The following is a 25,837-nucleotide window of genomic DNA, read 5'->3' on the forward strand; positions in this document are numbered from 1 at the left end:
GTTCACGCTAGTCTGAACAAATAATTACATGTTGAAAACACATTTTGATCAATTCACAGAACATTTGAAAATCAGTTGCCTTGTTTCAAGCAGGATGAATTCAAATTCCTTCTGTCATGAATACAGCTGAAATGTAGGAGTCACCTTGTAATGCATGGCAAATGTTTAACACAGCGGGCGAACAAGTATAACTTCTTTCAAGAGGACACTTAGACACAAGAAAATAGCAGTACTATGGCCACAATTGAACATTATAGGAGCAGACTGGTGAAGAAAAGCACTTGTAATGTGTGAACATTTGAAGAATGTAGTTGAAGGAGGTCCTAAAGAAAGCATTGAAGCATTATAGGATGTTCTTGAAATCTGGACTAATTAAGAGATACAGGATCAATTATTTAGGTATTTGTGCAACTGATGACCTCTTCACATAGTTAATAAAAGTATTAACATAAGAAAAGTTAAGCCAGTATGTAAATGCTTTGAGAGGGACTAAAATTATCTATATTAAGCAACTGTTGCCACGTAACATACTGTGATACTCTGCTTTAGAATGAAAGTGTCCTGATGTAATCAGGGGGAAAAAATCCCTATGTGATTTTGGGTTGGCAAATAGTTTAGTCATAATGTATATTACAGCTTTTACATGTTTTCATTGATATTAATTCTATTGGTAATATATAATGTATCGTCTATCCTATTGTCAGTCATTTGCAATTATTCGCTTTGGTAAATTTGTACATGAAATGTAATAGTTTTTCATTTCTGTGTCCATTAAAAATAACACTAAAATTGTATTGGTTTAAAGATCAGTATTTTATCCCAACATAACTTACTTATTATCTATAAGGAAGTGACAGAATCAGGAAGAGTATTTTCCTCGGTATTAGGTTACATGTTATTGACACCATTCAAAGAGGCGTATAAAGAAGAGATGTTATTTTTTGAAGTCAGCCTAACATGCAGGATAACTCTTGCCAGTTTTCTCTTCCACCATATGAGCCAGAACACCCTGTTAGCCTTTACTGTGGCTTATAGGAAAGCTTTACATCTTGTGATTCACTGAATTGTAGGAGTGGAGGAAGCAGTCATGTGACACAATTTATTTTTCATCTTGTTATTACCTTTTATTGAAAAGAGATTGGAGCTTTCACTTGCAAAACTACTGCCTAGGTCAGTTCTCTAAAGGCATGATACAGTGCTTTATTTAAAGCTAATTTGTGAAACACATGCATAATGCAGAATATGAAATTCAGTGTGACAAAAGTAAGACAAATCTTCCTGTGCCAAGGAAGACAACTTACACTTTACCACTACCACAAATGACTGTGCAACTTGGAAGATCTACTACACCTGTAACTCTGGTTCCATGTTCCATAGTATGGGAACAGACCTGGAAAGTTCTATAAGCTTGAATTCAGTTTTACATAACTGTGCAGAACAGATGAGTGCTGAGAGTTTGAGTTGAATTTGAAAAAGCCTTTTATACATTTGCATACTGTAGCATGGGCAGTTCTGAACATCGGCTCATGAAAGATATTTTTCTGTTACTCTTTTTGTTAAGGAGAACAAAATGTAACAGTACCTGTGGATGGAGAAGTTTGGGTCTACAGCGACAGAACCAGAATTCAGGGAGCACCAGTTTCCCACCTTCCCACCAGTGCACTGGACACAGGTGAGGATCATGGCTTTTTATGCTGCTAACTTCATATCCTGTCTGCACTGAATGATACTTCATATCCTCAGCATGCATCTTCACTAATTCAGCAACATGTAATAGACCTAAATTGTTGTCCTGTGTAAGGAAAAGTATAGTACAATTGAGTCCTTAAATTACTGCTTGGTTTGTAGAAATTATTCAAACACCTTTGCTGTAATAATGTAAAGCAGTAATTGGACATGGAAATCTCATTCCCAATCACCAAAATTTAACAGCATTTTTAGCAATTTAACTCCAGTATTTTTAATGGTAAATTTTAGGTTGGTCTTACTATTGAACTAATACACATTGGACTAATGTACATTAAAGAGCTGACACTTCCAGTCCTCAAACAGGAAACTAAAAAACTTTGATATCTTTTCTCTCTGTAACACAAAAAGAAAATTCCCAAATGAACAGTGTTTAGTGTTGTGATGCACAATATAAGAAAATTAATTCTGCTTTGCCGACTACATTATTATGAGACTGAGATAAGCTTTGGCCTTTGATGCATTCATTTCCATAATACAATAGAGTGCCACACCGTTGTGCATTTTTCATCATCAGAATGTGGTCCTACTGATACTTAAATGTGTTCACTTAAAATATTTAATTGTGTGAGTTTTAATTGTAAATGTATTCTCGATATTATTTATTGTATTGTATAGTATTGTATAGTAATAAGTAATAATGAAGTAATACTAACTACAGTCTATCTCTTAATACCCATTGACTTCTGACACTTGAATAAAGAGCAGAATTGGATATTGAGAGCACTAGATGTTGATCATGAAAAGTCCTTAGAAAAATTATGTTAAGCTTTCATACAATTGTGGGGTTATTTTTGTTTGGGTGTTATTGTTTTCCTTCTGTTAAAAGAGGCTGTCATGCATGCAATCCCCTCAAAAACCTGAATATTATCTGTTCGGCTGATTATGCAGATATGATTTCAGAGTCACAATCTTCTAAACACTGGGAAATTCAAAATAGTGACTAGTGTCTATGAGGTTTTTCAGTTGGTCTCAAAAATGTTTACTTAGATAATACTTGGCTTTTTCTGCCTCCTTTTTAAGAGTCTAGTTCATCAAATGCTTAAATACCGGAGTTCCTGCAGAGCAAAAGGTTAACATTCATTTTCAGTTTAAACCCCTGTTCTTTCTCTAGATGCAAAAGCTATGCTTACAGGGTCTGATCCACTTGATATGTACATGGCTGACCTTATTAGAGGTGAGGTACAAAATGAAGTTTTTAATCAGTACGTGCAGACAGAATGAAAACAGTTAAGAAATGTTGTTTATTAGTAGGATATTTTAAATACAGATAGTAAAATGATATGCTAGACTGGCTTCTTGGCAAATTACTACAATGGACAGATGGTTTTTCATTATCTGTTGTACAGAAATACAAGGCTTGCAACAATGTGTTTTGTACTGATGCTTATTCATCTGTAAGAGAGTAATTTTCAGGCTGCTTGTCCAGAAAACATTCTAAATCTTCCTTTGCATCTGCAGAACATCTGCTTAAACAAGGATTGTCAGTGTCAATATTTTATTGCAAGTAAGCCACAGGCTGTCTTAATGTCTTCCCAAAGCCAGAGAAATGAGTATAAAATAAGATTTCAGGGCTGGGAGCCAGGGTTTACTGTCTAGATACATTCTTCACTTTGTGTATGCAGTGTAAAATCTTGCTCAATACCCATTCTACTCCCGGTAACATATGGTCTCAACAATTAGCACAGAAAAAAAGCAATTTCTCTTTGTAACAGTTTACAAATGCTTGGAAGAAGGTACATTTAGTTTAGATATTTATGTAACCAATATGTTTGATGGCAAGAAAAATTGTAAACAATAAAAAACCATGTTATAAACATCTTAGTAGAATGCATGCCTTGGTTAATTATTCTAAAGAGAGGCATAGGATTTCACATCTAGATTTAAAATTTTTGAAGATATACATTACTGTCTCTATTTCAAAGCCTCAGCATGGAAAGTTGCAGTAGATAATGAGGTGCATTATTCAGCTCCTTTTGGTACTCAATATCTCATTAATTCTTTATGTACCAATATTATTGTTGTTTTCCTCCAAACACCCCACCCCTTGTTGTTGACTTCCACTCCATCTGATGTCTGTTGGAAGCGTAAGCCAAGGTACTAAGTTTTGAGGGCACATATGACACAGCAGATGAGAGCACTGTCCATAACTTAGTAGGTTTCAATGAACTAAGAATATTGGATCGTTTTTATACTCTTTCTCTGATACCTCTTGGATCAGTTGCTTCTTGAGTTATTCCAGCTGGCTTGTTGAGATCTGAAAACTTACTGCTTACTACCAGAGAGCAGGTATATAGAAAACAGTCATTCACATCCACAGGCAGTACTACAAACAAATACCCCACTGTTCTAAAGTCTTCTAAAGGCCAAAATTATTTATTTATTTGTTTGTTTTTCTTGTAAGCCCTTACTGTTGGGATGAATGCTTTGCAAAACGCAAAAGATTCTGGACATTTAGTCAGATTGATTGGAGTAACATTTCTTCCACCGGCATAAAAAGTCAATTGTCTTGCTTTCATTCAGGTAAAGAAGAGAGCGTGCAAACAACAAGAACAATATGTGTAAATGCAAAGTCTTAAAATATTTTTGTGTAGTATGTACAATGTACATAAAACTTAGACGTGTGTACATAGTGTTCTGATAGGACACACGATTTTGATAAAAAGCAATTTTTGTATCCCACAACGCTCTGGGAATTAAAAAATGCTCCAATTCTCTAAGTTCAGATAAAAGAAGATGTGGCATCAATATTTGAGGCCAGTAGCAGTGGCCAGGTTTAATACCAAAGGTTTGGTTTGTTGCTTTTTTTTCTTTTTAATATTTTTTTCTATTTGATTTTATGTCTTTCTAAGACATTTTGCAGTGGACAAAAGTGAATGGGTAATATACCATGTAGTTGTACGTCTGTAATTCAGTGTTTATCTTCCATCCCCTCCACCCCATGATCTTGTTCCTTTGTCTTCATGCTTATGTTAATGTTAATTTTATTTAAGGTGCAAGGTGAACAATATTCAGGAATTACTAACATATTTCAATGCAGAAAGCTTCAAAATCTCTGTTTTCAGGGTATGTATGTTGTGTGAGTAGCTGCATAAGAACTGTGAAATGTGCATGAGCACCTGTGAAAGTAATTGTTGCACAATATTGCTTACACGTGTGTAGTTCTTAAGCCCTCATAAAAGAATCATGTAAGCCATCTTCTTTTATTGCACCATTTTAAAATTACACATAACTCTTATTGAGAGATAATTCACCTTTACCTGGAGTTCTGAGATGTGTTTTCCAAGCATATATTCAGCCTATGAGTTTCTATTTGCCACATACTCTTGAACATGGAAACTTTCTTTTTCTCCATATGCTGACCTTCATACCTATGTAACATTTAATATCATAAAGAAATGATACAAGCTTTTCTCAGGATTCTGAAGTTGCCAAGGTCAGATTCCTAAAATACTTGGAAACATCATCACAAATATTATCTGTAGTTAGATGTTAGAATGAAATAGTTTTATTTATCCACACAAAGCGAAGAATGATACAAACTGGATACTGGAGCCACCAGCTAAAAAAGGTGATGATTCTGCCTAATAGCTCTTTTGCTTTAACTCTTCATTGAGCATAATTACAAAGATTCTAGGTCTTACTGTTTCTGATATGTGGATGATAGGAATGGAATCAAGACAATTAAGGAGGAGATGGTATTTGTCTCTGTGTACCCAAGTGTCATAAGTTTTTTATTAGAAAAAGGTTTAATCATCGACTTTGAAATTTGTTTTGTCATATGGCCTGATATTGAGCAGTGAAACAACCCTTAGGTGGCAATAATTTCTCTGCTTTGTTCAGAAAACTGTGGTCAGTTGTGCTGAAATTTAAACCAGTTGTGTACATGTATTAAGATTGAGTCTTCAATGAGGTGCTCGTATCATTCAACGAGGATACTACATTGTCTGGAAGGTGAACATCTGTATATAGGGACAACAATAAAGTAGTTCTCTGGTCTATCTTTTGAGTGAGGCCCACAACCCTAAAAGTAGCTCTTATGTAGTGTTTTTCAGAACGAATTTTGTAAGTCACATAAACACTGTAGTAATTTCTACCCTAGGTTAGATTCAAAACTTTGACGTAAGACCTGTACTTGTGACCCAATGAGATTCCAGGATAATTTCTGTTAATGTAGTTTGTGTGTGTCCAGTTCTTTTATCTACATTCTAGACATGAGCAAACTTCATTGCCTTTATGTTAACATCTAAGAGAAAACATTCTGAAAATGCTATATTTTAGTTCTCCCTATAAACTTTACACACTTGTTTATTTTCTGTTCTTCTTTCTCCTTTCAAAACACAGGCTAAGTATAAGTTTATTTCCTGACATGTATTACTAAGACATACCTGATTACACTGCTTGCCTTTTCATACTCCTTATTTTGCATAAGTATTGGCATTCTGATTCGGCTGTTCTGATTGGATGATTCCCTGCTGTGTTTTTCACTGTTCACTTTGTTACTTGGAGATGGAAAAGCAAATAAGTACTAAAATAGCCAGTATAGTCAGTGCTTCTTTCAGGTGAATAGTGTACTCTAGCTCATACATGCAAGTGCAAGACCACAAACACCAATGATGTGTTTCAAGATTTGTGTTTTGAGTTAGCATCCTGAATAAAGCCCTGAATACACTTTCAAATGTGCCTTAATCTGGCCTTAATCCACTTGGAAATAATCTAGTTCAAAAATATATTTCTTGGATTACTTTTCACAGCTGATTAGAACTTCTTGAGCCCACTTCACCTTGAGCCCAGTGTTGTTCTGTGGTTAGAGAGGTGACTTTTCATTTAGGAGTGACAAAAAGGATGACTTCCCTTTTTTCAGTTCCAGACACTACAGACATTTTAGAAACTGATGCATACTCACTACCTTTGCTTTTAAAGAACAAGGAAAGGTTCATCACCGTCCCACAAAAACTCTATGATCATCATACAGACAGATCAATTAAATGTCAAGAATAGCACTAGGTATAGTTGGATAATTTGAAAGGAATCTGTATTGTACTTTATCTTTTACATGTGTTAATTTAGATGTGATATTTATGTCTGAGGTAAGATTGTACATTGAACATATTGTAAAGAAAAGGAGAAAATAAACTAACCCTTTGTTCAGTTCTTCTCTACTTTCCAATTTCTTAATCTGTAGTAATTCTGTCTAAAATTGGTAGGAAAAGTAATAGGAAGTCATTAGAACAAGAAAATCAGTGCAGTCAATCTGCTGAAAGTTTAGGATTCATGACTTTGGATACTGTTTTTGAAATTGTAAATGATAACTGCAGAATTTTGAGGCGGCTCTACCTAATTCCACCTTCATTTCAAAATTTCAAATAGAAGAAAAAATCAATAATAAAAAGTAGATGAATAAGTGAGTGTTCCACTGTATTTCTTCATTGAAAACAAGCACTAGGTTTCTTTTCCAATACTATATTCTATAAAAATTAATATTTTTACAAATAAAATAATATTAATTTATAGTAGTTGAAATAACATGATATGCACATTTTGTGACTCTGTTTTCACCAATCATCAGGAAAAAAAAAGTATTAAAAAGGACAGAAATGAACATTTAGTTCTATTTTAAAAAGTGCACCATTATTATGGTATTTTGTTCATGCACTTAACTACAATATGACCAGAGATATTGGCTTTCAACATTTAAACAGAATTTTCATAGAGGAAATATTGCTTGTGAGCTATTTGAGCATAGATACCTTTTGGTTTGTTTGCTTCTTTGTAGCCAGTAATATGTAAATATATTTTGGTATTAATTGCCGTATTAGTGGGACGATTAACAGGCTGTAGGTTAAGAGTTATTGAAAGAGCTGAAAACACTACCTCGTAGTGTCCCTGGTGAAGGGACTTGAACATAAGACCTATGAGGAGAGGCTGAGGGAGCTGGGGTTGTTTAGTCTAGAGAAGAGGAGGCTTAGAGGTGACCTCATCACTCTCTATAACTACCTGAAGGGAAGTTATAGCCAGGTGGGGATTGGTCTCTTCTCCCAGGCAGTTAGCAATAGGACAAGGGGGCATGGGCTTAAACTCTACCAGGGGAAATTTAGGCTGGATATTAGAAAGAAATTCTTTACAGAGAGAGTGATCAGGCATTGGAATGGCCTGCCCAGGGAGGTAGTGGACTCGCCGTCCCTAGAGGTTTTTAAACTGAGATTGGACATGGCACTTAGTGCCATGATCTAGTAAACGGACTAGGACTAGGACTAGAGTTGGACCAAGGGTTGGACTCGATGATCTCTGAGGTCTCTTCCAACCCAGTCGATTCTGTGATTCTGTGATTCTGTATTTTACCAACCAGTTTTTGAAAGCCTTCCAAAATCTCCATATTTCTTGAATCATCTTGAATCAGCCATGCTCTGAGGACAAGTCTGTCAGCTGCATGTCACTGAAGTGTTTCCTAAAGCCTTTAGTTGCCACTTCTTCATACGAAACAGAAACTAACTCTTACAGCTTGGTAGCACGGAGGCAATAGGTACTAAAATCATCCTACATTATCCCAGATTTTAGCATAACTGCACTTTTAGCTATTTCCTCCAGCCTCCCTGTTGACTGGCAGTAGCATGGATGTGATTCATACCAACATATTTGCAACTTGATTTCTGCATGGCACTGTTAGCAGTAGGATTTTGATGCTAATTTGTGCGATCTGTAGGAGTTGTACTAGTGCTTCATAATCTGTTCCACATAATCATGAGCAAATAAGCCTGAGGAGCAGAGCAGAGATGGTACTGCAACTAACATTTTAGTTCCATCCTCCTTTCTAGATGCGTATTATTCCTTTTTATATTATTACAATAAGGGTAATACTCTGTATACAGATCCATAAAGCAGTTTGATCAGTATGATGATCAAACATGAACTGCTACATAGACAAATAGGCAACTGTATTTCTTCAAAGGTTAACTTTTATAGCCTAAAATCAGTCTGTTTCTAAAGAGAGTTTAAATATGATTTTGTTTTAATCTTATTTCTGTTATGGTCTGAGTCTACAAGCTGGCAGTGCATTCTGTGGAAAGACAGCAGATTTGAATTCTGATAACTAAAAGGATGAACTGACTGTTTTCATTTGTCATTTAAGGAAGAAAAAAAAAAGTCTTGAGGAATGGCAACCTTTTGTAAAACAAAATTTAAGTTTTGCTGTCATCAGAGGCAGTTTTTCTGGTTGATTTTTTTTTCTTCTGTTTTGTTTTCCTCCAAGCTATTTCTATGTATGGATTACAGAATGAAGACATTAAATTTGTAGTTGCCATATGTCATTTAAGATTGCTTTGAATGTTGTGATCCTCAAAAAAGTAAGTTGCAGAACTCATCATAAGCCGAACATTAGAGACTTCCTAAATGAAGGTGGTAGTTACCTAGCAATTTCCTTCTGTGTTAATTGGAATAAACAGCTCATCAAGCCAACCTGAAATTTTGAGGTAATGACATTGCTCCTTATGGATGTTTTCTCAGCATGATGTGTATAGCCTTGTGGTTATTAGTACAGCAAATGACTGAGTTTTCTTGACACTTACTCTCGCTATTTGCTCGGCTGGAATTTTACAGGTACATATTAATGCCAAGCACTATACCACCATGAGGATGTCCTTGACAAATTAGCCTGCTGAGTCTGTGTATAAAAGGAAGTCTATCAACTGATTTCATTTTAGTCTGTGATCTTAAATTTTATGTTTTTTGCATCAGAATGTCCTGGAACATAAGGATATTCAGACAGTGTTGGATCAAGTGAAAATTAATTCTTTTTTTTTTTTTATAATGCAATGATTTTGATATTTCCCTTTTGTGATTTAATTGCTTAAAAACAGTTGTGAATATCATAGTCTATTTTTTGTGACATTAGTTATTTTCTTCCTGCCCTTGCCCACCTCCCTGCCCCAAGGTAGCATAAGATCTTATTTTTTTTCAAAACACATTTTGTTTCCTATAGAGAAAATACTATAGTGACGTTGCTCCTCTTCTGGACAATGCAGCTCTTACATACTGTTACTAGCTTTCTCTTATGTATGCACTTAAAACTTAAATACCCATATAATTTTACTTTTGATGGGTCATATGGTTAAGAAGGTTCAAAAATACTTCAAGTCTTCAACAATATGACAACAGGTACTTAATGAAATTATTATTTCTAAGGCTAGGTGATGCTGATTACTTCTAAGAAGAGTAATACTGCACCATTCAAATGAAAAGATCTTAAAAGTAACTGAGGATATGAGGTATTTCAATTTCTAGCACTGCATTTTAGTTGGCAGGGTCTTTCTTGGAACTACCAACAGAAAAAATATTGTTAAAAGCTCATTAACTCTGATTTCAGGTCTACCTTAACTGAAACTATAAATGTAAGCAATTTTTTGTTCTCACTTTCCCTCTCTGATTCTTATGATTTATCTGAATATCAATATGACTCAAGTTACTGCTTCCATTTCAGTATTATAACATTTTGTTCTTTTCTAAACAGTTTGTAAGTTCATATTTGTTTTTTAATATTTTTATTGATTCCTTATTCATGGCCACAGAAGTCTGAAGATTTTATTACACCTTTAAACCTGTGACAAAATTATGTTCTGTCTTTGAAATTCAATTTCCTGAAGTGGATTTCCAAAAAGTAAGCCATCTTTTTTGAAGATGTTTTTTCTGAAGACATTGTTTGGTGATTTTTAACAGTTGGTGTAAATAGCCATTTCACCATCATTTTAAATCTTAAATCAATCTATGTATGATCCAACAGAAGAATGTGTTGTTGAAGGGAATGTGTCAGTAACTATTTTCTTGCTATGACACATTTTAGCTTAAAAAATGTTACCTTAAAATTTTACCCAGTTTCATTTCTCCTTTAAAATATATGGTTCTGCAAGTTTTATGTTTAGCAGAAGAGTTTAACAAGCTTTTTCAGGATAATTTATGAAATTTACAGCTACAATATTCTTTACCAAGTTTAGAAAACTTACTAAACTTCACTAAGTTTATCCTGTAGAACCAAATTCTGTTTATGGTATGATTGTGTCTGTGGTGTTTATCCAATCTGTATTTTCAATATGTTAGTTGGAAACATTAGTCCTGCATTAATCAGAATTATGCCACCCTCCAAAAAAAGCTGTCTTTGTAGGTATAGCAGAGATTTTCTGTTGACTGAATGAGTTGCTTCAAAAAGATGGGACATAGACTCCCAAATAACAGAAATAAAAAATATTGTTGATTTAAGAAACTAAACCACATAGTACTATGATGTTGAGTAATTTTTAGAGTCTTAAATCTATTTCTTTGCACATGACTGCTTTGAAGAGCTGTTCACAGTGTATATCATGAGCCAAAATTGTTCAGGATAATAATGACACTCCAATTTTTGTAGTTGTAAATGTCTTTTTTCAAACAGCCAGAATCAGAGCATAGCCAATGTTGTATCATTTTGTGTCCTGCAATGGAATTCTGTCTTCTTAAATGCATAACAATAAATTGAATGCAGAATTGTTGCAAATTTTGTTGATCTTCACAGTGTCCAGCTCTTTTTATGATTATCATTAAATGTTTATTGTTGGTGGTTACTGTTCACTGGTCATGATATTTTGTCTGTCTATATAGAAACAGCTACAGTTATTTACACTGCTGCATTAGTTTATTCTACATCTGTGGTCAGTGGAAATAAAATTTGAAAACAGCCATTAAACTTACATATGGGACAAAATTTACACTTGATGTTTACAGTAGCAGGAAGGGCAACAACTGTGTTTAGATGCACATTATTGCTATTTAGTTTTAATTGTAAGTATGCCTGACTTTTCCCAATATGAAGAGATAAAACCTTTCTTCCATCAATAGTTATTTTTCTAATGTTGATTTAGGGAAAAAAAAAAAAAAAAAAAAGAAAGATAATGAAAGAAAGTAATAGAATAAGCACAACTAGAACATTTTATGTTCTATAATAGTTCTTTCTCTAGGAAAGCTTGAGTATTAATGAACAGTCTGAAAAAAATGTTTAGATTCATTCTTACATAAGAAATACACAGAAAAAGAAGACAGATTTTAATTAAGCAAAGTTTTCTGCAACATGACTATACATCTATCCAAAGGTTATGTTGGGAGACTAAGGATTTTTAGTAGTAAAAAAATACATATGTGTTCTGGATGATACGTACAATTGCAAAGGGAGTATTAAGAAGGAAGGTCACATCTTTAGGGACAGTCTTCTGATTGATTAAATCTCTATTTTAATAAGCACCTGTTTCACCTGTTAGTGAGCTTCTTTGTGACGAGGAATATGTAGATGTCCTCACATACTCATTGGCTTCAAAATGAACAGTGGCTTGCACAAACAAACATGGCAGGGTCAGCATCTGTGGGATCTCTGTTTCATTTTCGTAAAGGAGCTCATGTTTCTGACTTTGAGAACTACCTTTTTATGCAGCTCCACATCTGAAAGCAGGGAGCATGACAGAGTTTGTTTTTGCTTTTGTTTGGTCATTTAAAAAAAAAAAAAAAAAAGATTAAAAATGAATGATCCCAAAGGCAGATTTTATAGCCTTTCCTTTTGCATTTTTAATGTTAATTGACCAGTTTCAATATGGATGAAAAGTTACTCCCAAACAAACACAAGGTCACATTTTCTCCAAGGAAAAAGTTCCTCATCTAGTCTTTCTTAACTCCACAGGGAAAGGGTAAGTCAAGCTTTCTGCTGGCTTATCATCCCCAGTCAGTATCAGGGGATATAACCTCATCCTCTCAAATGCTTCTTTCTGGTACTCTGTTAGTGATCATATTTAACCACATTCTCCTCCATGCTCTTTTAAACTGACTTCTTCTTGGTATCATGTATCAGAAGGGTCTTATTTGCTCTTCCTGAGGATGTTTGTGGCTAAGCTGTATTTTAAATATCATTAAAATATTGATTCCATCTCCAGTGGACCTATGATACCAGCCTTCACCATCCACTGATTAATTGTTGGAAAAATTATCCTGTTCCACCATGATCTTTCTAAATACCTTCAAACTGATTTAATGATATTCTTTCAGATCTTATCCTGTAGCTCTAGTGTTATATCCAAAAGAAACTGTCACAATGCTCAGGTGGCTTATTTTGAGACTGGATCCCAGCACTGTGACTATTGTCTTATTGTTTCCTTGTGCTTTCTAGTGCCTATTTATTTCGAGGCTTTGATTTCAGAATGCAGACTCTGTAGTGGGGAAATTTTTTTGTGGGTTTCTACAGCACAGAATCCAGTTAGGTACTGGGACTATACTGAATCAATTCCACAGTAAAAAAACAAACAAACAAACAAACAAGAGAGGTAAACTGAAGAACTCTAAGTGTGTTAGCAGGATTATTATATAGCTGCAGCAGTACTGGAGACCTACCTGTGAGATTTGTTTGTATGGCTGTGAAAATTTCACGTCCTTCAGCCCATGTGCTATGTGTTACAGGACTGTTTTCACTCATGTTCTGCTATTTAAATGTCACAGATTTAGTTCAAAACATTTCCTGAGACAAAGGAAAATTCTTAATGCAGTGTAATAAAGCAGTTAACCCTTTCTTTATGGCACTATTGTATATAATTTGGCAATCAAATCCTATGAACAGACCTCCCCATAAGCAAAGATATATGTCTTTCAATGCAGTATGCAGAACACTCTACATCCACAGACTTCTTTGAGGGAGAACTTATTGAGATCTAAGGGCTCTTAAAGAGTTGTGCCATTGCCCTGCTTTTGCAGCATTGCATATTACTCCTTGTTTCCAAACTAATGGACTGTGACATATTGCTCAAGATATTTTGTTGTGCTTTGCATTTGATGCATTTGGTGATTGAACATAGTTACTGTAGCACTTGGTATGGTAGATCAGATTTAGAAAACTAAAGCATGTTGTCAGGATGTAATTCCTTCCATATAAATTCTGTTTAAAGGTAATGTGATATAAGCTCCACTGCTATCCTTTCTAAGTCATGAGTTGTGCAGTAAAGAGTATTAAAAAAGCTTCGTTTGATCCTGGCTGTTGGGGCTTTGGGAAGAACAAATAACAGGGGATTAAAGGAAAAAGTGTACTGTAAGAATTTGGCAGAAAAATCCATAACAAAGGGATTAAGTCGCTGTCCCTGATGAAAAAGAAGCAGCTGAATGTGTCTTTTTGATTGAAAGACAGAAAAGGTTTTAATGTAATTTTATTCATTGGGATGTAAAAGGTCAGCTTAGTACTCAAGTTTAGCATAAAATGTAGTGTGACTTGAAAGTGATAATACCTGGGTAAAAAAAAAAAGAAAAAGGTAAAATTACTGGTGCATTGGTTCTATTTCTTGTCCAATTACTGCTTTCTTTTAACTTGGTAATTGCAAGAGAATTTGGACTTTATCATCTCCATCTTGGGCTAAATGAAATGCAGCCAACCAAACTGCCTGGTTTTCTGAAGTATCTGAGCTTTGCAGTAGGTCTGTGTTTGCCTGCAGAGAGAGGTTTCTTAAAACTCAGCAAGACAACACAAAAGAAACGCTGTATACTGCAAAATGTTAAATGTTTCTAAGTTTAAAGCACCACTATGAATAGACAGTGAGGAAGGAGCCTGCACATCAAGGTATTAAGACTAGTTTAAATTATTTGCTATTCCAGTGCGTTGATAATATAGCATGAAACTGAGTTGTTTCAGCTGACAAAGCATATGGCTGCACTTTCAAACAGAAAAATCATCAAGGGACTTACTGAGCCATTTATCCTGTGATCTTCAAATAATCTTTTAAATGAAAAATATTTGGAATGTGTTGATAACTACTTTGGATTTTAAACACTATTCTGATTATTTACTATCAACTAATGATGACTTTGAAGTTACTTGAGGCATGGCAGAGCTAATTATTTTATTGGGCTATGAAAATGCAACACAAGAAATGATTGCTGAAATATAATGTTTTTCTCCATCCATCTTTAAGTGTGCATTACAAAAGTGCGTCACAGCCCCTGACAACTCTAATGCAAGTCATTCCTTCATTTGCTTCTGACAACTGCTGCATTATGAATTTACTGTTACCAGTGCATGTAGATCTTAATTTACCTTACAGTTTTGTAACTATGTATCTTTTACTGAATGAACAGTGTTGTGACTTCAGTGTGGTGCAAAAACCTTACTGTGAGTACTCCTTCAAGTTTGTAAATAAGCATTCTTAGCCTGAGTTTATATACTAATTATCTGTAAGTAGCAATCTGATAGGTATTAAATACAGTTTTGAAGCTAGCTACTACTAGCTAGCTACATGAGTCCATGAGCTTTACTAATTTACTCAAGAAAGAGTTTTTATGCTGTAATCTTTGTGTCCTTTCAACATCAAAGAAATTAATTTTTTAAAAATGAGAAGTTCAGAACAATTCTGTGCAACATACAGAAGAAAATGAGCTAAGGGATTTTTTGCTACAGGATTTGTGGTAGCTCATTCTTAGAGTTACCTTTATCTTGTGAGCTATTTATAAGCAGTCCGCAGTCTTGAATGTGTCATAGTGCTCATGCATCCATCATAAAATCTCCAGCTGTGTGTAACTACTGTCAACTTCGACTGTGTCTGCTTCTGTGTTAAATCAATACCTGAGGATCACTCAGGTCCTCATGGAGATTGCCTCATCCCTACCCTGTGGCTGGAATGCTCTATTAGCATCCATAATGCAGCCCATCAGAATGTCTGTAGACCACCAAGGATGCTAAATATCAATTTCATTGTTTACTGTAAAAGATCTTTCAGCCCTTGTTTCACAGATCCTTGTTATCTTTGGTATGCTGCTCTGCCCTCTATTTTCTCTCCTTTATCTCTCTGCTGGGAAATTCTCTCTCTACTGACTCTGCAAGCTTGGCCCAGAGTCAGGAAAACTCACCAAGGGACAAAACAAGTCCATTCAATGGGGACTTTTAAATTTAATTTAATTTTTTTAGATTTACATGTGTACAAATACAACTAATATTCTTCTCTAGATTAGAGAGTTGAGAGACCACACAGATATGGCACAAACTTTGCCATGTCACTTTGCTCTGGAAGAAATCCACTTTTATTTTGTAGCCTTGGACAAAGACAAGGCCCTTTATGAGTGGTAGATACAGGACAGTGAATTTCTAATCAGCTAAATGCTATGAAAGTCAAATTACTTGTCAAGAAGTTTAATAGTCTGTCTTGTGGTCAATTCTAGTATGTTTTGAAACGGCCACCTAATAGGCCATGAAGCACAAGCAATGTCAGAAGAAACTCCCAAAGTAGCTATGCTGAGAGCATTTTATCCTCAACTGTGTAACAGTGCACTAGCAAAATATTCTGGCATCACAGTCCTTCCAAATCAACAAATCTGCTTCCCCTGCATACCTATGGAGCTGACCTGGATAGAAACAACATAAGGCAACCCATATTTTTGAGAGAAAATCCTCAGATAAAGGAGTACACAAAACTGCCTTTCTGTTCTTGCCTTTGGCTCCCAGGTTTGTGAGCTCCCTTTAGAGCAGCACCTGCCCTTACTCTTGGGGTGCAGCCACACTGGTCTGTCCCGGTTGCCCAAAGCGTTGGTGTATAGGAGTGAGGTGGGTGCTTGCTCTAGTGATGAACTGCTCTTTAGTCCCTGCCTGGCAGCCCCCAGTGGGAAATATCCTCTGAGGTGAAAGGGACCCCTATCCTGGTGGGTACTTTGCAGTGCAATACAGACTGGGAGACTGGGGAATGAGGTCAGAGGGTATTAACGGGGCGGGGGAAATAGAGGCATAAAGGAATGGCCATTGGGACCCCTGCAATACTTAATACAGACAAGATAGTCTGCCTTCATTGATTCAGATTCACTTAATGTTGTGAGTGCTAGAGTGTAATGATAAAGAGAATTGGTATTTTCTATGTGACATTGTGAATTGTTGAGACAATGGATTTATTTTGCTGTTTCTATTTTCCTCTGAATTTTACCTAAACATTATTTGAGTGTTAGGAAAAATAATATAAAAGAATTTTTTTTTTTGAGAAATTAGGAATCGCGAAGTGATCTACATAGTGTGAAGATTATGGTAATGTGGCTGAGATTTGATTTCCACAACCCACTGAAATACAAGGGTTAATTGTTTGTGGAACTGTGGCATGTGGGTTAATTTAAACAGATTAGATTGCCATGATTGGCTGTACCTGGGGAACAGCATAAAATGATTCACCATTTATACTGGTTTGCTGCTGCTAGAATGAAAACAACCTAGGCAGAGAGATCAAATGATTGCTGCTGAGAAAAAAGACTATGAGTGTAAAGTTTGGGGAGTGTGGGGGGGAGAGGGGTGGGTGTTTTATATGTCTAATTCAGACCAACTAAAACAATTTGCGAATTTGTTCTGAACCCAGGAAAGATTTCTGAAAAATAATCCTGAGATGTTGTAGAGAGCCGTACTATCTGAAATATCACGTTTTGAAATGAGAAATGTAGAATGTTGAAGATACTTTATTTTTTTTAGAAATGTGCCAACATTAGATAGGCATAATTTAAAATAAATAATAGTAATACTAATTGCTTGGAGGAGAAAATGCTGAAACATGATTACAGGGGTATTTTTGCCATATATTTTTCTAGAACTGTAAGTAGAAATAGAAGAAGTTCCTGAGAAGCAGAACTGTTTCTAGACTGTGTTTTCAGGCAGAGCTATGGTCATTCAAACAAGCTCTGTATAGCAGAATTTTCCACAATTTTCAGTTTTTATCTGAAGTAAATGTATAGAAAATTAATGTCTATAGTATGAACATAAATGCTAACTATAGGCATATGTTTATATGTATACTCTGTATCTTCCTACTCATCACCAATAAATTTTTATCTTTCGAAGTTAACACTATTAATTTTAGCTCTTAGTCATGCCCACTGGGTATTGTTTTAAACAAAGATTTAATCAGACAAATTATTTTGTGTTATTTGGGAAGTAACACTTGGATAGTATAATTAAATAAACTCTTTGAACACATTACACTTGTAATTGCTGTACATGTATCTTAGTGTTAATGTGATTATATACATTAATTGCTAGTCATTAAACTGGATATAATTTCTTACTATTTATTTGTGCAATTTCTTAAAATAATTGCTCCAGAAATTATGTTTCCCATTTTAGATTTAAAATTGCTTCTAATACAACCTATTTATTAAAATTTGGGCTATGTATATTTTATAATTAGTAGTCCCTAGAGATATTAATTATCAATCAAGATTCACTTAGCATTCAACAAATAACCTAATAAATCTAAAATGTGTAGCCAGTTGTCTAGCTTAGAGCAAGACATTGGGAAATAGGCTGTATGTATCTGGTATTTGGCTGTACTGTACAGTGATAAGGCTGAATTTACTTCATCATTTGATTCTGAATATGTATATGAAACAATCAAGCACCGGAGTTGGTAAGTCTAAGTGAATTATTCATACAAATCTAACTCAAATTCATCTGGAGAGTGTATATGGTGCTACTCAGAGTTTGACTATATGTGAAATGAGTCAAAACTGTATTCTTTGCCAGGGAAACTGGTGGGGAGCAAGAGAGGTCCTGGCTTAGTTGCAGTCATAGGATGTAGTAATGGGCAGACCCCACAGAAGCAAGGACCATGATCTATAAAGGGTTTTTCTGCCCATCTCATTTGTTCAGAATGATAGAGGTGTGGTGATCATCTCAGTCCATTCTCTACTGTGTCTTTCTGTCATATGGCTTCACACTGAGCTTTGAGGTTATAATTTCTCTCATAGTAGTCTGAAGGGTTTTGATGAAGATATATATACTTTTACTACTTTGAACAGTAAATTTTGTTTCTTAAACATATACAAAGTCACCTTGTGGTAAAAAGCTTATTATTCTAATAAAATTCTTTGTGAATATATTATTTTTATTAACATTGTACATGTCAAAACTTTGTAGTCATTCAAATAATAAAAGGAATATTCACTGTCTCCCTCCCCTACTGATGTTATTATGAAGTGGAGTCACAGGGTAAAAGGTAATACTTCAGACCATTTTTTACTCAATCTAAATATGCTGAGGTAGTGAAAGATTATAAGAAAATACTTTTTTCCTAAGGTATTTCTTGCTGAAATATTTTAGGTTACTTTTTGTTTGTCGTTGGCACTATTTTGAGTAATTCTGAGCTTCTAAGACATGCTCAAGGCAATGAAATATTTATGCTCCCGAAACTGAATTTTTAAAAAACTTTTTCTCTTTACAGGAATTGGGTTTGGTTTTATGGCTTGTCTTACAGGTTATAAGATAGACCTTTTCTTCATTGGGGGATGAACATGTATTTATGTGTTTGCAAAGTCTTCATTCTGCTGAAAAAGCATTAGGCAACCTGAGTGTATCATTTTGTGTTCCTACTCATTTCTAAGTCCTAATACTTATAGTAATTTCCATTTTGTTTTCTTTTAGGCCTGAAATTGAAAGCTATTTCAAACACAGCAAAACCCCAGACTTTTGTCCCTGTTCTTGGAATAGCTACAGAAGTATGGCTATTATGGTTTGTGTAACTTGTGCAAGTGGAATACCACAAGAAGAGAAACACCTGGCTGCTGACTCCACTGCTTTTGGCTACAGCCTGTTGCTTGTATGACTGATTTCCATGCCCCAGCCTTTTTTGTGGTTTTAAAAGACTTTAGGGAAAGAGATATACTTGTTCCTTTGCCTTTTAATTTTGGAGATCCAGCATGTCAATTGCAGCAGGAGTGGCAACCTGGAAAACCAGTCACTGCTTGTGTACAGAGTCATTATACGTTGTTTGTATAGTGATTCAGACATATCCAGACTACATATGGTATTATATTACCCTATATGTGAAGTGCTCAGTTGATCTTCCAGAAGTCACAAGCTGAAATACAGAAGTCTAATGAACTAGGAAAGCCCAGCTGCTAAAATGGGTAGAGGTAAGATGAGGATTTGTCATGTTAGGTCCTTAGCTGTGGTCCTGAACATCTACAGTACAATTACACTTTATTCACTTAAGCTATATATATGTGTATATATATATATATATTTTTTTTTTATTATTATTTTTTTTTCTGCATTATTGTTGTGATTTGTTTCTAAGGAAGAGGAAGGACCCTATGGTAGGTTACTGCGTCAACTCCTGGTAGCTAATAGTCAGGGTGCTCTGTTGTGTTGGATCAAAATCAATGATTTCAGGATATTGTTATCAGCTGACTCCTTTCAGCCAACCCTTTTCCTTTCTCAGTTTTTTACCATTTTTGCATGGGATCACAAATTGAAGAAAAGCTGAGCTTTCAGAAAATTAGGTAAGGAACTTTCTTTCCAGGAACATTTTATGATGGAGAAAATTATTCTACTCCAACGTATTTGCTTTTCTGCCTTCCATCTTTACTTCAATGTTACTAATAGCTTTTGATGAAAAGGAGGATGTCGGTATGTTTCCCATATTGCCTCAAAACAATCCTCTCAAAATATTTGTTGATTTTTTTTTTTTGTTTTGCTTTGTTTTGTTTTTACTGGTACATACTGCTTGCTTTGGATATTAGTGCTAAGTCACTGAAAGCCATTTTAGTTGTCTGAACACTGAAGAGCAGAGACTCCTTAGTAGTCTGCCAGGTAAAGGTGACTATTTATTGTTCTCAGTATGACTTATCTGTTGTTGTTCAATCACATTTACTGGCTGATGAAATTATTATGAAGTTGCAGGGATTTATGGATCCAGATACAAACAACTTCCAAGAACAGATTAATTCTCAGATAGAAGACACAGCAACAAAAATCCCCAACCACCTTTGCTTATAATTTTCGATTTGTCACCAAATACAATACAGAAATTAAAAGCGCATGTTCTTTAAGGACAGCAGATCTACAACGCAGTAGTATAATATAGGATCATGTATTAACCCGTACTAAAACAGTTTCTAAAAAAGAACACACATCTTTTCTGTTATTTGTAAATTATTATAGTGCTATAGAAGCTCATATTTTTTCTTTAATGTATTCACATATTTTTTTTAAACTAATGAGGTGTTTGTGCTTTTGGCGAAAAATTGTCAGAATGCTGTTGAAAACTCAGATTTTTGTAGTGTTATGTTTGTGTCGTAGTAGGCTTACTTATAGTACAAATATTGTGATAAATAATACATTTGTTTGACAGTACATCTAAGTAAAGTGTACTCAGGTTTATTCTCCTCAGATTTTATTATGTAATTTAATGTACCTGCTAATTCACAAAATTTAGTCACTTGCAATATAATCCTGACTTATTAGTGTTAATTAACCAATAGATTCTATACTGAATGAGAAATTTGTACCTACCTTCCTTATAAATACCTTGTAAAGTGTCTTGTTAGGGAAAATGTTATATAATTGTTTATTTCATTCACATTATTAGCCCTTGTAACTTTTATTTCTTTACATAGTAAAGCCTATAGTGAGAAGCTCATAAAAATAGGAATTTTAAAGCAGGAGCTCAGTCTTTTATAGCTTTATGCTTGCCTTGTGATTTGCACCTGTGCAAAATGAGTGTAAAACTGCTAACTGTCAGGAGGAGGACATGATATTCATATACTCTTCGTAAAGGCAGAAGTCGCTGTGGCAATGAAGATCAGGACCAGAGGGGCAAATCCATCATTGGTGGAGTTCTCTTTATTTAGAAGGAGTAACATCATGTTTGAGTAAGTACTATAATCTTTCACTGATTCTGAAACTTGGGTAGTTATTTAAAAGAATAATGAAATTACAGGGTTTAGATTAATACCACTGAAGTTACATTAGAGATGAATTTGATGTGGACCTTTAGTGTCTTTTCTGTTTGCATTAACTAAAGCTTTGTTAAATCTTAATAACCGTCCTAGACACTAATCTGAAAACTTGTTCCTCATGAGTTACTAGATCACTACTACTCCAGGTATTATAATGTGGAGCACTGAATCACTGTCAAGCCTGAGTTGTGATTGGATCACCTCTGTTAGTAATAACGTTTTGATGTATAACTTATAACTACCTTTACTGGCAATACATTGTTGAATTTCATGTTTTGCTTTAGCACTTCCCAATAAATATAACTTGAGTTGAGACGGGATCCTGAACTGAGAGTAAACAGTGATCTTTAGTTATGCCTTTATAGTCCATGAAACCACACTAACTTCATGTTCATTTTATAACACAAGCATTTTTTGGACAAACACTAAATTGTAGCTTCGCTGACATCAACTAGAACAAACCTCTTCAGTGGTCCAGGAGGAAGCTCTAAAAGGCACTGAGTTTGTGAAGATCCTGAATAATTTTATTTTCTAGCCAGCTTTTAATATATTTCCCTGCAAATCAATTAATGTATCATAGAGCTCAATTACCTGTCCACAAAATTGAAATTGTACTTCCCATAAATCAAATAATTGTTGCTCAGAACTGTGAAATTACGGTAACAAGAACCTTAATGATACAGTAGATAAATAATCTTGTAAGAATACTCTCTCAGCTCTCTTAGTGTATTTTAAATTTGTAGCAAGTTGCATTGAAGATGATAAAGTGCTGATGCATATAGAAACAACAGGGATGGGAGGAGAAATTATCCTTGCAGTACTCCTCCTTTCAAACACAACATTACCAACAAACAGTCAAAATGTTGGTTCATACTTGTAAAAAACAAACTGCAATCATTTAGATACAGTGCCAAGTATTAAGTAACTTTTGTAAGTCAGTCCCTTTAGGAAATCTTCATTAGAAAGAGGTCTGTTAAGTTCTCTTATGCAAAAATAGTCTTCATTTTGCTTTTCTTATATTTCTTTTTGTTTAATTTCTTTCAAGTCTGAAGGATGAGTCGAGCAGCTGTAGTGGTACCATCAGCCAAGCAAAATGTAATCATTTTAGTATTCTTAATTGGGGTTCTAATTTTAATAGGCTTGCACCATAGTGGAGAAGATTAGATGCTTGTAGGTACTGAGGTAAGGGAGAAATAATTAGACCCTGAAAACTGTCATCACAGTAAACTTTTTGTCAGTTATCTTTTCAGGGACTAATTTAAATCCAAGAATGTTAAAAGGAAATCACTGCACAAACTCAAGTTCAGACTGAATGAAACCAGAATTCAGGGACACGGAAAATTCCCTGATCAAAGCTGAGAAAGATGAAATTGATTTGATGGGGCTCTGAATTCTATTTTCAGAATATTGGTTGGGATTTTATTTTTCTCTTTTTATTTGCTTTACAATAATATATTGAAATATATAATAGATAATATGTAATAGTAGCATTTTGTCATGAAAAGATGCATATAGTTTTTTAACAAATACTTAAAAGTATATTACCCACCTCACTGGACAGGTTTTCAGAGTCTTTAACATGGAAGAACTAATATCTGTGATTAACTTCCAGTTTTTAAAAAATGTCTGATTTCTTATTGAAAAATTCCCCTTAGTGGAGAGAAATGAGAAGTTTATATTTTTCTCAACATTTTTAAAGCTAATAATAAGAATTTTAGTTTGCAGTTTTCTATTGAAAACAGATTATTTTTTTTTTTTTTAAACTAAAAATCTAAGTGTGGATAGAGGGTATAAATAAGCAGGAATGTACTATGAGCCACTTCTCAAAAAACTTTCCATGTTAAAGCAGTGCATTCTAGTATATTGTCTATGGAGAATACTAAAGGATTGAACTGCAGGTACCATTGAGCAACACGGAGTGTCTTTTTGTGTGATTTGTACCATGCTTTAAGATGCAAAAGACTTTCTTATTGTAATTTAGCACTGTTCTAAAAAGCAATTACTACCCTTCTTTGTTTGTATATGATAGGCAGTCTTCTTCATATCTAATAAAAAGACAGTAAGCTAAATGATAAAAGATAGAGGATCCCATGAGATAAAACCTCATGAAGTTCAACAAAGGGAAATGCTTGTTTCAAAACCCCTGTAGAAGGATTTGGGGCCTGACTAAAGAAATAGTTAAAAAGAGGACAAGTCAGCTGTGCATGTTATATGTGGTTGTCATATGAATGTCATTGGCAAGGGATAAAAACAAGGTGGTAATTACATTAGTGTGCCTTCTTGCACCTTTAGCAAGCATCAGAAAAGCAAAGGCTGCTTTTTTTTCCTTGTTAGATTTGCAAGAAAATACTAATCCATAAAAAAAAAAAAAATCTGTTAGAAAAATATTCACATAGGATTGATATGCTAAAAAGACATTTGAAAAACAACCCCGAACTAGTAGCAAGAAAACATTAAATTACCTTACATTCAATACCTCAAAGACAGCTTATCTGTACTGCTAGCTTGCTTGCAAATAATGGTTCAGCAATGATTGAAACTCAGTCCCAAATGGTAACAGGCACTAATGCAGAACTAAACTTCAGAATTAACAACTACTTACATATCTGCAAAAACTCGCCATTTACATGGAATATGCCATGCTTTCTCAGCTGTTTGGATCTCCAGTGCAGGGTTGATAGGGCGAAGGAAAATGGTTCTGTAATGCAGAGAAATGTCCCATCAGAGTTCCAGACCCGAGCGGACGGAGGAAGAAATGCAGCCGACCCAATATGAGTGATAAAGCATACTTCAACTTTATTGCCCGAGATAGCGTGCATTTATACCAAATACCATAATTATGCATACTTGTCTCTATTTAATAGGCTAAGCACATTTACTTACTCCACCTACTTGGGTTTAGCTAGCTATGCGCATCCCACATTCTTCTGACTCTTATCTCTTCAAAAATATCCTGACCCTGCCTTAGTTAGTACTTTTCCGTTCCCCCCTTTCCCACGGCCTAATAGAAAAGCTAACTAAGGCCTACTTGTGTCAACTAAAATGGGCTCTGCTCGTACAGTTGCTTGGTGGACTCATATCTGTGCTCCTTGAGCCAATCCCCGACACTGTAATAAAATTTTTATTGTAAAAAATTAGGACATTTCCATTCTTAAACACATCCGTAAACTTCCAATGCTTTAACTAGTCATAAAATATTAAATTTTAACAAACTTGCAATTCATACAGAAAAATGACATTTGTTTCTTACCTTTATATTTTCTGAAGAAGACTGAAGATCTTCAGAAGCAGTTTAAATCATTCTAGGTTATCCTGGAACAATTCAAAAATCTTGTGAAGCCACATCTAACCAGTTATCGGGATAATCAATTGGATATGTCAAACAGTATGAAATTCCTCTTATAGATTATTATAATTGAATTATAAATTGGCCCATCAGAACAGTCTTCACTATAGTCACATGATTCTTTCTATCTTCTTACAGCAGTAAGACACTAGTTGAACAATGAACTTTAAAGAAGAGAATACTAAGTCCCTGATCTGGATAAGTCTACAAGTAAATTTAAGGTGCTGCTTTCCAAGGGATAACAATGACAGATGAAAATAGAATTTATAATGGAAATTATTAGAGAGTGCAGAATACTATAGAAATGATCTGATGTTGTGTCTGACATCACTTTAGCACTATGTTTTTAAGAACTCCTTCTATACCACAGTGGGATTAGGAACTTAAAGGTCATACACTAATTTTGGCTGCCTTTGTGGGGAGGTTGAGAAAGAATCCAGGAATCATTATGTGTAGGAGCAAAGTACTGTAAAATGTAAGTAACAGTTGGTAAAGGCTCTTGCTTGGATTGTTACCCCTTTAGAAAACCTGGGGCAAGATTCTTAGACATGTGGACTATGCTTAGCTGTTCAGGAATGCAAAATTAAAACAGCTTGATGTCATAATTCCAGCTGTATTTCTTGGCTAGATGGTGTTAAATACAACACAGAACTGCCTTTAGATGATGAGGCCTCCTGAACTAGCACTTGTCCTTAGCTGTTTATAATATCTATAGCAGAATATTTCCTTCAGTGTAACTCTGCTATTCCTTCTGGCCTTTTTCTCCCTATAAGCAGGTTGTGCTGCTGCTGACTTGTTTGTACATTCAGCCAAAATCAGTGCTTTATGGAAAATAATTTTATTCCTGCCTGGGTCAGCATGAAGGTGAGCTTCCTGCTAGAGCAAAGATTTTTCTGCAGTGGGTCATCATTAGGTTGGAAAGTTAACCTGTAGTGAGTTGGGATATTCTCATTTTTTTAATTGAAAAATGCCAGTGTTTCATAGAATTACATTGTCTTGCAT

The 25,837-nt window shown here is 34.8% G+C and overlaps 1 long non-coding RNA gene across 1 annotated transcript in view; it reads left to right on the forward strand.

Annotated features, from left to right (window-relative positions):
- Positions 1–1,564: 1,564 nt before the first annotated feature.
- Positions 1,565–25,837, forward strand: part of LOC110356354 (uncharacterized) — a 149,570-nt gene continuing 125,297 nt past the window's right edge. The window contains exons 1-5 of the long non-coding RNA XR_010472443.1: positions 1,565–1,672; positions 19,172–19,662; positions 19,971–20,031; positions 21,308–21,402; positions 25,612–25,699. This is a non-coding gene — a long non-coding RNA (uncharacterized LOC110356354). The remainder of the gene's footprint in view (positions 1,673–19,171; positions 19,663–19,970; positions 20,032–21,307; positions 21,403–25,611; positions 25,700–25,837) is intronic.

Source organism: Columba livia, chromosome 4, assembly GCF_036013475.1.
Source record: "Columba livia isolate bColLiv1 breed racing homer chromosome 4, bColLiv1.pat.W.v2, whole genome shotgun sequence".
Lineage (NCBI taxonomy): Eukaryota > Metazoa > Chordata > Aves > Columbiformes > Columbidae > Columba > Columba livia.